The 12,723-nt window shown below is 39.1% G+C and overlaps 1 long non-coding RNA gene across 1 annotated transcript in view; it reads left to right on the plus strand.

The window, feature by feature from the left end:
• The window catches only part of LOC102134526 (uncharacterized), a 44,951-nt gene extending 34,158 nt beyond the window's left edge, over positions 1-10,793 (plus strand). Inside the window, exon 4 of the long non-coding RNA XR_001486425.4 lies at positions 501-10,793. This is a non-coding gene — a long non-coding RNA (uncharacterized lncRNA). The remainder of the gene's footprint in view (positions 1-500) is intronic.
• The last annotated feature ends 1,930 nt before the right edge of the window (positions 10,794-12,723 follow it).

A 12,723-nucleotide genomic window follows, 5' to 3' on the forward strand; every position in this document is an offset into this window, starting at 1 on the left:
TGAGTACAAACATTCATTGATTCTTAGCCTTACAGTAAATTTGTGAGATCAAAACTTCCTAAATCCTGTTGCACATGGTACTAGCTACTACTGACTTTGACTTTCAGTTGTTAGACTGATCATTAGCAAACAACTTCTGGGCCAAGTGCCCACATCAGCTTTGAGTGAACTTCGGGATTTTTCTTTGCTCCGATTTGTAACAATCTGTGTATGCCTTCTTTGGTAACCCTGATGAGTGCTCAAAGTAGGACTTTCAGCAGATATCCTAAGGCTGATATCCCAAATCTGCGTTTGTTTTTTTCCTTGAGGTTTAAACAGTATGTTGAATCAACATTCTATCAAGAGGCTTTGTAGTGCTTTTACCAAGAAGGTTTTAGTGAGAGCTGCATTCAGTTCAACTTTCTTTCTCAGTTCCTTCTCCTACCCTGGTTTAGTGTGTTGAAAAATCCTTTCACATCAGCATTTATGCAGCATATAATTTTTTTACTCTCATCCAACAGGCACATTTGGATTTACTATTTCACTTGAACAGTTGGTGTTTACTGGCAGCAACAAGAACAAAATTTATAGCAGCAAATGGAAGCTGAACTCGCATGCTGGCTTTGCACTGAAGAACTTTGTGTTTGCCATTTCCTAATTGTGAAAACAATATGTCCAAGATTTTGCAGTCATCAGCATTCTGATGTAACGACTTCCATCTGGTCAAAGGAAGAAATTCAGAACCTCTATCTTCTTTTGAATTCTACTTCAATGCAAAGGTAACTGGCTTGGGGGAATGTTGGAAGACAGAAGAAATTCAGACAATACATTCTGAAAAGCAACTATAACATCCAGTTTTCCAGGGGATAATTTTCCTGAAGAGCAAACAGGCATAGGGAGAGAGTTTGTTATGATCTTCTTGATGGAAGCGGCTCTAACTGGAGCAAGATGACAGGATTACTTGGAGGTGAGAGAGGATAAAGAAAGCAGGATGATTTGTGGCGCATTCCAATCAGAGGTAATAAGAAGTCAGAGATCCACAGAGACCATGCAATTGGAGAACAATACGGAGGCAATGGAGGCCAACAACGTGGTAATAAGAAGCGGTTTAACATCGCATCTCATCCCATCTGGCATTCAGAATTTGGCGCTGGTTATTGAAATATGAAGCTCCTGATGGTCCTCACACTCCTACAGTGACCTTCTTCACTCATTAGCCAGGAGTTGAAGCTGAAAGAAATGTAGCATATCTCAAATGCTTGCTTTGCATTTTTATATTCATTGATTCAACAAATATTTACTGAGCACTATATTACATTTTAGGAATGGCATTAGGTCCTGGAGATATGGGCTAACACACATTTCTTGGCTACCCATTATAGATAATTACATGAGAAACACAAAATATGCATAGAAGGGCCCTAATTTTGAGCTCAAACAACCCAGGAAGAAGACTTTTCTATAGCTATCTTTATACTTGATATTAATCTTTTTCTCTATACTTTATATTCATCTTTTTCTTCCTGAAATGAGAAGGGAAGGAAAATAGAATTCTAGAAATAATCTTACAGCTGCCCTTCACTCTATGGAAAAAGTGAGCTCTTGACAGGAAAGGGATTCTATCCATGATCTGACAATTCCTAAACAGCAACAGCATCATGGACATATTTGTTCCTAGAGTCATAAACCTTCATACAGTAGGCATTCAGTTAATACATACTGATTGGCCTAACAGAGGAAGCTGGGCTTGATCATGAAATAAACTAGGCTATGAAATCATGGCTCCTAAAAGCTCATTAAAGGCAGCAACATGGAATGGGGACTGTAAGGAAGTTGCCTCCCGTCTGCCTTCTTCCTCAGACACATCATCCTGCAGATGTGAAAACGACCCAGACTCTGCCTGCATGCGGCCTCCAGGACCAGGAAGTAGGGCCTTGCCCCACCCTCATGAAGATGGCGGGCTCTGTCACAGAACTGCTGCTCTGTCCCTGACTCCTCTCACTCCCATGCTCTGTTGGAAACTCAAGCTGTGAAATCACAAAACGCAGAGAGGAAGTGGTCAACTATTGCACATACTCAAGCTACGTAGTCTCAGTTTATTCCATTCTTGCAGGATCATTGTAGGAAGGCATAAGAGTCCTGCTTACTGGTGAGCCACTGAACACAAACTCCCTTATCACCTCTGCCTCGGATCCCACCATGCCTGAGGTCTAGGGCTAGAAGCGTTGTTTCATCCACATTAATTCAGGTCTTGGGCAACGTGGCTATTTTCTGACCTGTCTTCCTTCCCACCCTAGTGGTGAATTCTCTTTCTGAGATCTCAACTCCTCTCACCCAGCTTTTTCCAAGCAACCCTAATCTATCCAGCATATCGTTAGAATGTTAAACCTAAAAGGAAAAGCCATTCTGTGAGTACGTTTATGTAACAGGATATTAAAATGAGACCTTTCCTGTCGTCTCAGTGCTAGCTGACATCTTTGAACTGAGAAAAAAATGTTGTTAAAAATACTTATCTATGGCCGGGCGCGGTGGCTCATGCCTGTAATCCCAGCACTTTGGGAGGCCGAGACAGGCGGATCACGAGGTCAGGAGATCAAGACCATCCTGGCTAACACAGTGAAACCCCGTCTCTACTAAAAACATACAAAAAAATTAGCCAGGCGTAGTGGCGGGCACCTGTAGTCACAGCTACTTGGGAGGCTGAGGCAGGAGAATGGCGTGAGCCTGGGAGGCAGAGCTTGCAGTGAGCCGAGATCACGCCACTGCACTCCAGCCTGGGCGACACAGCGAGACTCCATCTCAAAAAAAAAAAAAATAATAAAAATTGCTCATCTATTCTCAAAAGATGTCATCTGCTAAGGAGTGACCCAAAAAATGGTCCAATAACCCTGAAACCATCGCTCAAATCTTAGCTATATAAGGGGAGACTTGTAAATTAACGAGGAGGGCAAGGATTTTATCAGACAGAGCTTTCAGGCTGCTAAAATGCTTCCTCCTCCCTTCTCATGTGTTTTCCCCTCATGTTATACAAATAAGAGGGGGCCAGAGAATCACTTGCAGAGCTGACCTAGGACCCTTAGGCTTTGGGAAACATAGAATGTATTAGTGTCTATTGCTGCTGAAACAAATTAGCACACATTTAACAGCTTATACCTCACAGTTCTCTAGGTCAGAAGTCCAGTGGGCACGGCTGGTGTCTGGGCTTCAAGCCTCACAGGGCTGAAATCAAGGTGTTGGCCAGGCTGCACTCCCTCCTAGAGGCTCTAACGGAGCATCTGTTTTCAGACTTCTGCAAGTTGTTGGCGGAATTCAGTTCAATTTGCCTGCTGGACTGAGGTCCCTGCTTCCCTGCGGGCTGTCGGCAGGGACTGCCATTGGCTCCTTGCAGCCTCTCTCTGATTCTTGCACAAAGGCACCTACATCTCAGAGCCAGCGAGAGTGTGTGGAATCCTTCTCATGAGGCCACGTCTCTCTGACTTCAGTCGGGAAATGTTCTCTGCTTTTAAAGGCTCATGTAATTATTTTGAGCCTACCCGATAATCCAGGATAATCCCCTCATCTAAAAATCTGTTACCTTAAACCACATCTGCAAAGTCCCTGTTGCCGTGTAATGTAAGCTATTCACAGGTTCTGGGGATTAGGGCAAGGACATCTTTGGTGGGGGCCTTATTCAGCCTACCACATAGAGATTAGTACCTGAAAAGCCAGAAGGTGAGAAGCTAGACAGAGCAGCCGGTGGCAGCTAAAGGAGAAAGGGGGCGAGAGCTGGAGGAGTCGCACTTCCATGCCGATGGCATGGCAAAGGGGATGGTGCCCCGGAGGACTCGGAGAATGGAGCTGGGCTGTCAGCCAAGAATGGGACTCCACTCAAAAGGAGGAACCGCCAGGAGACGCAAGGAACCCCCACAGGAAGAAGTCAGAGATGGAGGAGGGGCAGTCATAGCTGGAGGAGACACGTGTGTTAGGAAGCTGCAGTGGCAGTTCCCTAGTGGCGGTGTTTCGGAAGAACTCTGAAGATGCCCCTTGAGAAAAGCATCGGCCTTCAGACAACGTTTACACCGGATAACGCTACCAAATCACAACCTTGCCTTTCTTCCCTACTGCTGTTCCGAAGTGGGAGGACCCAAAGGCAGCAGAAGAGTCAAAGAAGAACAGCAGAAAGGCAAGGTTGGCTGTCATGCCCTGGCACACCTTGCTGCTACCCTGCAGCTCCCTGCCACCTGGCCATGTATTGCTTCCCCTCTATACCCTGCCTAGGCAGGTCTGGGCTGGGGACACAGGAAGCTTTGAGTTGGGTGAGCAACTGAAGCTTTGATTTTAGACTGAACTGGACCTTCAAGATCTCAAAACACAAAGTATTTGTTAGCAACTGAAAGGTGGCATAAATTTTAGATCACCTCGGATTTTGTCGCCAAATAAGGAAACAAGTTCATTGGGCAGCTCTAAGAAAGAATAGAATTGCTTCCTGCTTGGTCTTTTTTGTTTAATAGGTCAGATTCACAAATTCCCCAACCCTTCTCTAGCAATGTGTAGGTTCTGATTACCAAGGGCTCTCTCAAGAGAAGGGCCAAACATCTCCATTAACAGGAACTCAAGCCCTTGTTTCATTGAAATGTTTGGTTACAGCTTAATGACCACAATTGCAAAGCCAGAATATTGAGTTTTTATATGATATATTATTTACATGGAATAATGCCCTCTTGGTACCATATTGAACATAGTAAATTCTCTGGTAATTGACACTATACAGAAAGAGTACTTTGAGAGATCAAGGAAGGCTAATGTTTTTTGATCTCTAATCCTTGGGCTACCTTTTCCGTGATGTCATGGAAAGAGCATTAGACTAGTTATTGTTCTAGAACTGGATCTCTCACTAACTATATACACACGGGCAGATCATTTTACATTTTTGAGCATCAGTTTCTTCATGTGTAAGGTGGTAACAACAATGTCTTCCCTGCCTTGTTCATAGGATTGTAGGGAGAATCAAATGACATAATGGTCGTGAAAATATATTTCTAGTTGTAATCTGTATAATAAGGTATTACGAGTAATTGAACATTTATATATATTCTGTAACAGGTTGTAAACTTTTAAAGAGATCTAGTACACCATGCTTAATGGCCTAGTTTTTGAAAGACACATCAAAAACTGTTGACAATAATTGCTTCTCGGTAGAGACATGATGAGAGTGATGGGAAAGAGGCAGACTTATTTTTCACTCAATTTCTTTTTGTATCTCTTGAATTAATACTATATAAACACATTATGCATTTAATTTAAACCAATGCAATTCAATAACTATTTGAGAAGTTAAAGAAAAAAGATATATCTATTCTGAATAATAAATTGAAAATAATCTAATCTTTCTGTAAAATGGCTCTTTAGGATCTTTAATACTTTAGGTTTAAGTGAGATGATTTAATTGATGCAACCAACACAGAACTTGGCACATAGTAGGTATTCAAAAAGTGGTAGAGCCCTTTGCCTTGAGGCCATGATATGACTATCCACTCCCAGTGAATTTGCTATATACAAGGATATAGTTAATGGGATGCTGGATATTAGAAAGTTTATTGGATTTTACCAGGATGTTGGACACAGATGGTAAGTGGAAAATGCCAGAAAGTTGATGAATCATCTGGTAAACTAGTGGAAAAGGTAAATGGAGCCAGAAAGAGGCCAGAGAGGGCAAGGAAACAGAACAGGTCTGGAGAAAGGCAACTACACTCATTATATCATGTAACCCACTTTTCAGTTGCTGATGTTTCCAAAATGGTAAGTACATTTTGCAAACTGGAGTTATTCTGATCTTCATGCTATTAAATGCTTATTAATTAACAAATAGCATGAAATCTCATTAGCTAGGCTGTGGGGTTTTTTTTGTTTTGTTTTTCAAATTTAGGATTTCTCTTCATTTTATGGTAGGGAGCAGTGAGTCCATAAATCAGAACACTTTATAAGAAGTTCTAACACCTAGCCCTAATGCCAAGACTGAGAATCTGATAGCATAGCTATTAAATATTAAGACCCCTAAAAGACTTCCATTTCTGCTAACAGCAATGCCCAAGGCAGCCAGACACTATGTCTCCCTTTCTGTTTTAATGTAGTTGCATCAATTCTGCTATTCTGTTATAAAGCAAGCACCTATAATGACATTTACAAAGCAGGCAAAATGAAAATGGAATAAAAACTCGAACTATCACATGCAGAAATCACCACTGATGCTAAGACACTATAGGTAATATTGACATAGCTATGGGAAAATGTTAAATCTTGCTGCTCAAAGTGGTTCTTAAACAGCCTCATCAGCATCACATGGGAGCTTGTTTCCAATGCAGAATCTCAGGCCCTCCCCAAAGACCTACAGAATCAGAATCTTTAGTTTCACAAGATCCCTAAGTGATTTCTATGAATATTGAAATTTGAGAAGCACTCATTTAAATGTATCAGTATGCTCCAGGTTTAAAACAAAATGTTGCTGATGAAAAGATAGCAATTGTTTTATCTCGGAAATGAGAAATGGTCAACTTTGGATTTTTCCTTGAGAATAAATAATTAATACATAAATTCAGCCCAAAACATAACATGGAAACACATTTCCAAAGAAAAAGCTTTGAGACAGTGGAACCATTTGGGAGCCATGGAAATTTAAAGAAGAAAATAGAAGAAAAAGAAGATCAAAGATGGAGGCTCTAAGTCTTGGCAACTGGTTGAATATAAAGTCCTGTGAAGACTGAAGATTCCCCTCTGGTGATTAGAATGAGGGGCTATTGGCTGAAAAAGGAATCTACTAACTAGTGAGGTACCAACAGAATGGAGCGCCAAACTAGGACATTTAAAACCTGGGATTTTTCTTCATGGGATTGTCTGTTTTCTGAATCAGTCATTCTGTTTGACAACCAAGAGTTGCTTTTATTGCTTTCCCCACCATAGGCCCTTGATTTAAAAGGCTTCATCTATCAAACACTCCCTTTTGCTAAATAGGAGCATTTCCCCATTTTTATTCATTAAAGTCCTTTTGATCAGTGTGAGATAATGTGTGTGACCATTAGATTTGCTGTAATTCTAGACAGAAGCAAAGAAACTTAATCATTTAGTTTGTATATATAGTTTTCCATATATGATTTTGGTTTAGTTAGAAAATAACTCAAGGACTTTCCCTAATTGTGCACATGAACAAGAATCCATTGCTAACCTGAGTGAAATTTCTCAGGACTAAGGTAAGAAGAAGGACTAAGGTCAACAGGGGGGGTTATAAAATAGGAAGAGTTTTCCTGCTGTTTCTGTAATGAGGTCTTCCCATTAACAATTCAGTTAAAGTCACTAGGAATTAACCTACACACCTAGAAATATTCAGACCTGCCCCACTTGGAAACAAACTGGAGAAACAGTAGACATCAGCAATCAGCAGGTGACTCTTTATTTTGAATTTGGGAATAATAAAATAAAGAAAAATCATTTGTAACTGTCACTTGCGATGTAGAAGGCCCTCATCATTCTAATTGCAGGGGCCGGGTTATAATCCATTACCATGAGTAATTTCTTCTGGAAAGTGCCTAAATAGTAAACCAGACATAAAGCCAACTTTATGTTAAGTTTTTGGTGATTTAAGGAATTCTGTTACAACAGACGACATTTTTGAGAGTGGAAATATACTTCCATGGAACTAAAGTCTTAACTCCATGAGTAACTTTTAGTTGGCAGAGGTGAAAATTCTTCTTGAGCATTTAAGCATGGAGATTTTTAGTAAAGTTTTCAATTAATTAAAAAAATTTAAAAACTCCTTCCTCATATAGAGTAATTTTAATAGGTACCTAAACTAGCTTAAATATTGAGCTCTGTGTTGACACTTTTGGAGAATAATGTGGCAGCTGTTATGTTTGAATGTGTATTTGGATCCCAGCATGAACAGACAGGAAACAACTGTTTAAAATCTCTTTTCTCTGTGTAGGTTTAGGTGCGGTCATCTTGGATTTGAGTCGTGTTTGTGAATTTTCATGTGTTACAACAACCAGGTGAATATACTGCTGTGGTTCAATGTCGGTAGGAATTAATACGTGCTTTAGTTAGCAAGTTAGAATTGGCTCACATTAGATGTGACTTTCGACAGTGTTATAAGAAAAATGGAATGAATTGAATATAATCATTTGAATTAGAGTATCTTTTACAGTTTCTCTATTCCTTTGGAGCTGATGGCAAGCCTGGAGAAGCATGCTAAAACAAGCTGACCCGAAAATCAAAATCTTCTAGTTCTCACTTTGTGGAGTAGGCACAATTCAAATATTGTAAAAGAATATCTGTTGACTTGGGGATTTGTTAACAAAGTTGAAAAACAAGCAAATTATAAACCAGTATCGTGTAATAGATAATATTTTTATGGCTATCTCAGTGGTTTCGTTGGTTCCTCCTCCTGGGCTGGCAGCTGATCCTGGGCATGCTCTCACATTAGTGCAGAAACACAGGAGACCAGGCCAACCCCCAGGACATCATCCCTGTTGCCTTCTACTTTGGGCCAAAGCACATCATGTGGCAAGCTGAGAGTCAAGGGGCATAGATACAACCTCCAATATGTTTCCGTGTGTTTTCTTTTTTCCTTTCTTCCCTTCCTTCTTCATATGCCAGTCAAACTTTGTAAGATCTTTAAAAATGGGGCTCTTGCAAGCCTAATGACTAGATCAGGGCAATATCAGGCTGAAACATCCTTTAGGTGAGCCAGATCTAGTGCTTTGCCTCCTGCATTTTGGGAATGTGATGCTGTATGTGAGAGCACCACTAAACTGCAACATGTAACCGGTGTGAAAGACACACAGATACCATCCCAGACTATTAGACAGTTTTGTGGTTGTTATTGTTTTATTTTCATAGAGAGGAGCTATTTAATTTACTTAGCAGATTAACAAATTCTCAAACTAAATTCTATCCTAATATTCCTCTTAAATTTGTCCTGTAGACATGTGACACCATTTTCTCACTTATTTCTTAACAGAGAGGAATAAGAACTGGTCACAATCCGCTCTATACTTAATTTGACATGATAAATTTTTTAAGATGAAGAAAAGTAGCTCCCTAAAATTATAGAAAAGGTGAGCAAATAATTGTATAAATCAGGAAAGGGAAGCCCTTTCTAAGTAACTTAATGTCAAAAGCAGGAGCCCTAAAGGAAAAAAAAATGTAGATTTGGCTATATGTGAATTCAGAATATTTATATATTAAAGCCCAGTGTGATGGTTAATATTGAATGTCAACTTGATTGGATTGAAGGATGTAAAGTATTGTTCCTCGGTGTGTCTGAGGGTGTTGCCAAAGGAGATTAACATTTGAGTCAGTGGACTGGAAGAGGCCAACCCAGCCGCAATGTGAGTGGGCACCATCTAATCAGCTACCAGTGTGGCCAGAATAAAGCAGGCAGAAGAAGGTGGGAGAAAACGACTTGCTGAGTCTTACAGCCTTCATCTTTTCTCCTCTCCTGGATGCTTCCTGCCCTCAAACATCAGACTCCAAGTTCTTCAGCTTTCGGACTCTTGGACTTAGACCAGTGGTTTGCCAGAGGCTCACGGGAGGCTCACGGGCTTTCGGCCACAGACTGAAGGATACACTGTCAGCTTCCCTACTTTTGGGGTTTTGGGACCGGGACTGGCTTCCTTGCTCCTCAGCTTGCAGACGGCCTATAGTGAGATTTCACCTTGTGATCGTGTGAGTCAATTCTCTTTAATAAACTCCCCTTCATATATACATCTATCTTATTCTGTCCCTCTAGAGAACCCTGACTAATACATCTAGCATTGAAAAAAAAAAACAAAATGCAAGTGATAAACTGGGAAATAATATTCATAATATATATGACTTAAATGTGTGTTATTTTTTGTTATATTATTTATGTTAGTACCAAAATGGCAAAAAATGAATAAAAATAATACTAAATTATAAACAGAAGAAGAAACAACAGACAAAGGAAGTCAAATTTTTGAAAGATGGAGAACAGGTAAAAAGATCAACAGAACTGAAAACTCGACCGTCAAATACCTGTGAAGGAAATGCCAGTGAGAAGCAAGCCAACTCTTGCAAGGCAGCACTGGAAAGTCTAGGAATGGGAAGTACTAGCTAGTGTGGAAGGCAGAGTATTTCACAGCAGGAGCAACACAACATCCAATAAGTATGAATAATACCTTCAAAATCACTAGAAAAGAAATGCAAATTTTAAAGAGATTTATATCAGGCTCCAAAGGCTGAAAATATAATATCCAGCATTTTTTTTCCATTCATTCATCAAATATATGCCAGAAGCCAGACAACCCTTTTGAAGAACATTTCTGTAAAGGCCATTTACATTTCCTTCACAGAGAAAGGTGACAGCAAGTAGAGAAGAACATGGGGCTGTGTGGATTGTGAGAACGACCCCGTTTCTTCACTCATCTCTAGAATTAAGCCCTTTATCAGGTAACTTGCAGTGTCCTCCCAACATGGCTGGAGTGACCTGCCCCATCCTTGACTCTCAGCTTGCCATGTGACATGCTTTGGCCCAAAGAATAAGGTGGAAAGGATGATGTCCTGGTTTTAAGCCCAGAGGTAGGCCTGGGCTCCTGTGTTTCTGTTTCATTGTGAGAGCGTGACTGGGCTCACCTGCTTTTCCAGGAGGAGGAACCAGTGGGAACACTGAGATGGCCATAAACGTCTTCTCTATTACACTATACCCTTTTCTAATCTGTATTTTCACTTTGTTAACAAATCCCCAAGTCAATAAATATTCTTCCATAATACTTTTTTGGAGATTCTTGCCACTATATTTCTGGTAAATAAATGAACAAATTACATTTTCTATGTATTATTTTTCTGCTTATTTACATTAAATAAAAAAATTTCACAAAACAAGAAATACGCTATTGCAGAGTGGGTTAGGCAGTGGAATTACTTTTCCAAAATATAATTTTATCTATTTAAAGCACACTTAGCAACATGCTTGGCTACTTTCACAGAATTCTCTACCGTAACATTAATCTATTTAGAGTTTCAGAACAAGAATTCATCCTCAAGTACTATTGTCTTTCATAAACCATTCCCACAATTTTTTTTCATTATTTAAAAAATTAAACTTATTTCAAGATGATTATAGATTTGCATGTAGTTGTAGGAAATACTACAGAGATTCTGTGTACCCTTTACCTAATTTCTCCCAATAGTAGCATTTTGAAAACCCACAGTACAACCTGGCAACCAGGATATTGACATCATAGCATTCCATTGATCTTATTCAGATCTCTCCAGTGTTACTTGTAGTCATTTGCAAAATAACTTTAGAGGCTATGGAATATTCTATTGTATTGATAAATGTATCAAATTTTCTTAAGCAATTCCTTAATGCTGAACATTAGTATGTTTCTAATTTTCAGTGCAATAAAGGTTTCATAAACATTTTAATATACATTTTATTGCATACATCTGTTTTACAGATTAAATTTCTTCAAGTGGAAATATTAAGTCAAATAAATTACCTATTTCTAATAATTCTTGTTAAAGAAGTGAAACCTAGCAGGAAGAATTGTATTTGGTAACTAGACTTTCAATTGTATTTGATAATTAGCCTATCAATTTTATTTGATAATTAATGTATATTCTTCCCAATATACGTTAACATCCCCTAGTTTAAAAAAACAACAAGGATTGTGGACCTCTATGTCTATTAGCTATCATTGCATAATATTCTTCAGTAGTTTTAAACAATAATTGTACACATACACACACACACATATTTGTCATCTCAGGCTTCCATAACTAAATACCATAGACGGGGTGGCTTAAACAACAGAAATTTGTTTTTCATGGTTCTGGAGGTTGGAAGTCTGAGACCAGGGTGTGACTGTGGTTGGGTTCTGCTGAGCGCCTCTTCCGGTTTACTGACAGTCACCTTCTTGCTGGGTCCTCACGTGAGGGGAAGCAGAGAGAGAAAAACCTCTCTGGTGTCTTTTTTTATAAGGGCACTAATCACATCATGAAAGTCCTACCCTCAAAACCTCATCTAAACCTATTTATCTCCCAAAGGCCCCATCTCCAGATTCCATCACATTGGAGCTTAGGGCTTCCACCTATGAATATTTCTGGGGTGCAGTATAGTTCAGTCTATAGCAATAAAAAATAAAAAATAATATATATATATGTACACACACACACACATATATATATAATTTATATTCATATATACTTATATAGTTGAAAGTCTCCAAGATCATGAACAAAATGCTGAATGGTTATTTCTGGGTCATGGAAGGAGAGCAAATTCTAGAACTTTTTCTTTGTGTTTCTCTGTGTTTTCCAGGTTTTATTCACTGAGCATGTACTACCCTTGTGTTTATAAATTATTAAATTTTTAAAATAAAAAGATGTTTTAAATTACGAGGTACAGAGGGTCAATACATTTAATAATAAAAGTTGGAATGGCACTAGCCCATCACTAATTGAAGAAAAAGCTTTAGGTTATGTAGTCCTTTAAACAAATTAACCTAAAACTAATGAAATCCCCTTGTTCGTGATGATAGTTGCTATCACTCTCGTCTTACTGTTTTTCAAAATAATGCTCAAAGGCTGAATCTCTTTGCCACCAGTGTTCTAGTTATTAACTTATATTATCAAGTTGCTTTTTTCTTTTGTGAATGCACACCATACTTCATCTTTTATCTCTGGGGCTGCAAGGCAACATCAGAGTGAGATCTTTTCGTTAGTCTCAGATATTATTAAAAAGATGCTGTG

The sequence above is a fragment of the Macaca fascicularis genome, chromosome 17 (assembly GCF_037993035.2).
Source record: "Macaca fascicularis isolate 582-1 chromosome 17, T2T-MFA8v1.1".
Classification (NCBI taxonomy): domain Eukaryota; kingdom Metazoa; phylum Chordata; class Mammalia; order Primates; family Cercopithecidae; genus Macaca; species Macaca fascicularis.